This window comes from Camelus ferus, chromosome 5 (genome assembly GCF_009834535.1).
Source record: "Camelus ferus isolate YT-003-E chromosome 5, BCGSAC_Cfer_1.0, whole genome shotgun sequence".
NCBI lineage: Eukaryota > Metazoa > Chordata > Mammalia > Artiodactyla > Camelidae > Camelus > Camelus ferus.
Window position 1 is genome coordinate 4,985,270 of NC_045700.1, and position 6,100 is coordinate 4,991,369.

A 6,100-nucleotide genomic window follows, 5' to 3' on the forward strand; every position below is an offset into this window, starting at 1 on the left:
GCCCGGCCCAGCCTTCGAGCCAGCGGGGGGTGGGGGCCGGGGCCGGGGCCGGGGCTGGAGGGCAGGGTGGGCCCGCCCCGCCCACGAGCGGGGGGTGCGGGTGAGGGTGGGGTGGGGGCCGGGGAGGGGGCCGGCGAGGCGGCGGGAGCGAGCGCCAGCGGGAGCGAGAGTGGCCACCCGCGCCAACCGGGCTCCGGGGACACCGGGAGCGGCTGTGGCGGGCGCGGGTCACGTCGTCCCCGCCCGGCTTCGCTCGCCACCTCCCGGATTCCGGGCATAGCTTTCCTTTAAAAGGGAGTGAAGTTACAAATCCACGCGAGTGAGCCCCCAGCCCCGCCGGGGCGCCTGGCCCGGCGCTCCCCCTCCGCCGTCCCGGCCGCCCGGCATCGCGAACACTCGCAGGGATGCAGGGCCGGGGGACCCAGGGGTGGTGCTGAGACCACCTCCCCGCTGGCCCCCAAGCCGCGACTTCCCACTGCGGCCCCAGTCAGGAGAGGGGGTCACCTTCGCACACTTATTTCTTAGACTTATGTCTCTGGGCACCGACTCCCTCCAGGCAGTCCCGCTTCCAGGCAGTCCCGCTTCCAAGGAGGCCAAGGTCGAGGGGGGTCCCTTTGAGTCGTGAGCCTGACTCTGCCTATTTAGATGGCAGGCCATTGTCCTCCCCGGGAGATAACAGTCTCAGGAGATAACAGTCTCATCCGAGTGCGTGAGCGGACCCCTCACCCAGCAAGAGGCACTTTATAATGACAAACCAAGCGCCAAAGTTGGGGAAGAGAATCAAGCACTACTCCTTTCTGTGATGAAGCACAACTGACAAGCTACAGCTGAGCAGATATTTCTAGCAGGCAAGGAGCGCCGCTCACAACTGGAAGTAGCCCAAGTACCACACGCTGGGGCCGGAGCTGAGCAGCTGGGTCTGTTAACCCGACTCAACGCTGCATTACTTCTTGGCAACAGAGAAAGACTATCTAGAAACCGCCACACAGAGTAGTAGCAACCCACAAATAAACCAACAGCGGAATTCAGAAAGATGAACTGATAGTAACGTGCAGAGTTGTATCTGCAGAATAAACTTGGAAAAGGCCCCTTCCTAAGTAGCTGATCTCTTGAAACGAGTGTGGCTTGCAGTTATTCCTTTTGCAAATGTGTCTTAGCGGATTCTGTGGAGCTGTAATCTGATGTTTGATTAAGCGTAAAGTATGGATCATTTCTTGGTTCATCTGCCTATTTAGGGAGAAATGCTTTCCACGATTGGTAACACAGAGAAGCAGGTGTGCCGGAAGCTGTGCACCAGAAATTGACTGGATGCTTAATTGAATATTGGGGATCTGCGGGAACCAAAGGGGATGGAACGTAGAAGGCGAACCCAAAGGGGCCTGCTTCCTCCCTCCAGGGGATCCTACGCCAGCCTTCTAGCCGTCCAGCCTCCTCAGTATGGTTGCTAAATTCGGAGGGATCTGCCTGTGGCCAAACTAGAGTCCTGTGCTGCCCGCCCCCCCCCCCCCCATCCCAGCATTCCTCACCCCGGGGCTCGGGGCAAACTCTGCAAGAGCTGGGCGGTGGCTGCAGCATCTTTCAGCCTCGCTGGAGGTGCAGATGCTCCAGGAACCACGCGCCAGCCTCCTACAGTGCAGCCAGAGGTCAGATTTGCAGGAAAGAGCAGGCAGCTGCCGGACAGTGGTGGTTCAGTAGTTCACTCACTCATCACTCGTTCATTCAAGAGTAGTTGGGCCATCCGGGCACGGATGTGCCGCGGTGACCTCGGCCATGCCCTCACCAAGTTTAGCTGGGGCAAGGGACAGACTGCAAGCAAATACATAAATGTGACTTTACACAGGGCAAGAGCTGTAAAGAAAAGGACAGTGGAGGGCCTGCTTTAGGGTGGAGGGTCAGAAAGAGGGTGGTGGTCCCAGAACAGGAGGGCGGGGCGTGGGAAATGAGGGAGAGGGCGGGTCCAGGGCACAGCCACCCCCACCCCCTACACACCCTCCTCCCCCCCAGGTCTGGAGCCTAAGCAAGGACAGACTCAACACTCCCACAGCAACATGTGGGAATCTCCAGACTGCACTCTGAGTGAAGGAAGCCCTATACAAAAGAGCACCTGCTCATTTATATCAAGCTCTACAAAAGGAAAACTCGTCTGCGGTGCAAAAAATCAGAGTGGTGGCTGTCTTGGGTTGGGTTGGGGCAAGGACTGGTCGGGAAGGGACATAAGGGAACTTTTGGGGGTGATGGTAATGTTTTATATCTTAAGAGGGGACTGGGGACACAAGTGTATGCATTTGTCCCAAATCATGGAATATACAGTTACCATTTGTGCATTTCACTGTATGTCAATTTTACCTCAAAAGAAAAAGCTGTGAACAAATACTGAACTCTACTTAAAGATGTGCATGCCTGAGTATCTAGGTAGAAAGGTGTCTAGGCTGTCTGCAACTTACTTTGAAATGTATTTTAAAAATCAAGATGCATTGAAGGTAAAGAGATGGATAGATGAACAGACAGATGGTAAAATGAGGATGTAGTTGGCTATTCGTACTCCCAAGTACTACATCTGTAGATTCAACCAACCATAGAGAGAAAATATTTAGAAAAAAAAAAAAAAACCTCCAGAAATTTTCAGAAAGCAAAAAAATTTGCCTCACGTCCTAGCAACTCTTTACTTAGCATTTACATTGTATTAGGCATTATAAGTGATCTAGAGATGATTTCAAGTATATAGGAAGATGCAAAGTCATAGGTTACATGCAAATACTACACCAGAGATGAGGGACTTGAGCATTCACAGATTTAAGTATCCAAAGTGGTCCTGAAGCGGGTCTCCCAGGTTGGCCAACACCACCCTCACTCCCCACTGCAGTCTTCTGCCACCTCTGAGCCGGCCCAGTGCCCAGGGGTCCTGCAGGGGGGAGGGGGGCTCATGGAGGGGTTCCCTTGACCACTATGGCCTGATCAGTAGTAGCATGAAGACAGAGAACCTGGGGTCTCAAGGTGCCTCAGCAGCTTTGTCTCCAGAGCTGAAGCCCTGCCTCCATGTGACAGCAGGGATGGAGAAGGCGCTGGGGCTCTGAGGAATACTCAGGGTCTCTCCAGCCACAGCCCGGCCCCACGGCCCCCGCAGGAGCCAGAGTGCCTCCCCAGCAGGCAGGACCTGTGTCTGTTTAACATGTGATGTGAGGACCCCAAGGGTCTCTCCCCCTGCACCTGGTCTAGGCACTTCCCTCTCAGGATGCTGGGAGGAGCCAGACACTGAGCCAAGTAGCTACATAACTCCAGTTAGCCAGTTTCTTCGAGTCTATAGTTTACACTGGATGTGGCCTGTGAGAATCCCTGGGGAAGGGCAGGGAAGCACCTGGACTGCTCTAGCTGGGGCCTCTCCCCAGCATGCGCTCCCCAGGCTGAGAAACAGTGAGCAGCACAGCCTGCACACCCACAGACACCGGAACACCTGTCGTTTTGACAAATACACTTTCCTGTCTTAAAATGTAAGAAGTGGTCTGCTGTCATACACACCAGCTGACCAGCCTCAGACGTCCTTACTCAGTGAACGAAGCTGGGGGAATCGTCCCAATAATTCTGTGAACCCTTGTAGAACAAACGAAGAGACCCAGAGATCTTTCTCAGTCCAAGGAGCAAACAGAACCTTCTTTAGAGTCAGGTTTACTGGGGTTGAGTTGGGCTAAGGACCACCCCCCTCTCATGGCTCTGCCTCTTTTCCAAAGGCTGCCTGCCTTGAATTTCGATGAAGAAAAGGCCATTTCACTCTGACCTCAGCTGTGGGACAGACCCGACTCGACCCCCAGGTTTGGAACAAGAGTGGCACAGAACAAATGCTGCATCCAAGCATCACGGCCTTAGTGACCCAATAAGAAACGACCTGTGCACAGCGACTGCAGAGTTCTTCACCTGCAGGGTCCCCAGCCTCTCCCCACCTCTAAAAGCGCCTTTCTTCTACAAGCTGAGGCTCATTTTGTTCTCCTTTCCCATGAAGACAGCCAACCACGACCATTCACCTTCCCATCAGAGCATCTTCATCCGGTGTCTGGAATACAAATCAGCTGCGCTCACCCCCGCCCCAGTCCTGCCTGGACTTGGCCCGGCATCTGGCCAAAGTGAGCTGGGCGCCCGCCGTCCCTGTGCCACCCAAGGGTGTGTGACGCTAAGCCGGGAGGGCAGTCACCCGGGGGCTGTTCGGTTATCCCATCAGTGATATTAGCGTGACAATGTGGCAGGCATGTAGGGCATCCCCTTCATGGGAGAGAACCAGGAACTGAGCCCCACCGCATCTTGAGAGCAGAGGGCATCACTAGGCGGGGCGCCATGCAGTGTCTCTACCTCAGAGGTCTGGGTCTCCACTCGGCCTCCTGCCGCAGCTCCCTGAGCGCAGCCAGCCACTTCTCTGCGGCAAATAGCAGCTGCCCGGCCCGCCTGGTACGGCCACTTAGAAGGAGTGGACAGCAGCTGGGAGTGTTTGGCCACCCCTGGGTACCCGGGTATGCCAGCCGCATCCCGTCCTGGGCCGGGGGCGGGGTCAGGGCCAGAGGCGGGGCCAGAGGCACTTCAGGGTCAGGAGAGGATGGAGGAAGCCGGGGAAGGAAGGGCCGGCCTCCCTGGGGACCCCGGGAGGGGCCAGCCGGGCAGGCAGCCGAAAGTCCATCCCCCTGCAGGCCAGGAGCCAGGGCCGCAGAACACAGCAAGCGAAAGCTGCCCTCTGAATTCAGAGAAGCCAGCAGAGGTGCAGCCGCTAAACCGAGCGTTTATAGAACCGAGTTCAGAAGCCTCTGGGAAGCCTGTTTTCAGCGTGTGCCCACGCCAGAGCCACACCCAGGAGGGTCCGGAGAGAAAAAACCTGCAGCCACTTGGAATAACCCAAGAACAGTTACTAAGATAGCTCCTTGCCAGTTACTGTTTCCCCCTAAAGAAGGATTAGAGAGGGGTGGAGGGTGGGAAGGGATAGACTGGGATTTCAAAATTGTGGAATAGATAAACAAGATTACACTGTATAGCACAGGGAAATATACACAAAATGTTATGATAACTCACAGAGAAAAAAATGTGACAATGAGTGTGTATATGTCCATGAATGACTGAAAAATTGTGCTGAACACTGGAATTTGACACAACATTGTAAAATGATTATAAATCAATAAAAAATGTTTAAAAAATAAAAATATAAAGAAGGATTAGAATTATATCGAATTAATTATTTTATAATCTTCGGCTATAAAAACGCACTGTATTGGGAAATGCCCAGACTTAGAAAGAAGAAAAGTTATCTTGCTTGCACCGTCCCAAATGGACGCTGACCACACTTTGGTTTCAGTCTTTTCTGGGCAGTCATTCTGGACATGACCAGGGTCCTTCTCTTTGCAGTTCCACGCTCTGCTTCTTCAAGGAAGATGTCCACACGGGGCAGCACGTATCAGGGCTGCCCCGGGCGTCTGGCTCTGGGGTGTTACTCACACTGGGTTGGACAGAAATGCTGCCCCAGGATCTCCCTGGACTTTTGCTATCTGCCGGGGGTGGGTCGGCATTCGTGTGCGCTGGCTACACAACTTTTATGAGGATTACTGGTTTCTGTTTTTCAATCAAATTTTATAGTTCTCGAAGTTGGAACTGTTCGGCTTTTACACAACAGAGAGCTGGCAAGATATAGAGCAGGCCCTCAACTACTTGCTGGAACCAGTGACGTTATACTTTCTTGCCATGTTGTTTAGAATGGCTTGCCTTCAGGTTATAAATATGCTACACAGCAGAATGTAAACTCTCCAAGAACAGACCCCTGCCTTGTCCACTGCGCTACCCGCTGGACCAAGAACAGGGCTCTGCTCAGCGACGTTGCTCAGTAAATATTTGTTAAATGAACATTGTTTTAAACAGTCGTGGTAAGTTTTATGCTCACAGGATGAGCTGCCTGACTGTGGAATGTGTATCATGCTCCTGCTACTTAATGCACCTCAAGTATAGTTTTTCTCTACACATCAGTTCCTGAACTGAATTTGTATAAATAAGAATGTTTTCCCAACATCTAAGGAATCTATAATTTGAAGAAATCTTGATATAAAGTATTCTTTTAAAAATGGAGCCTGTTTGACAT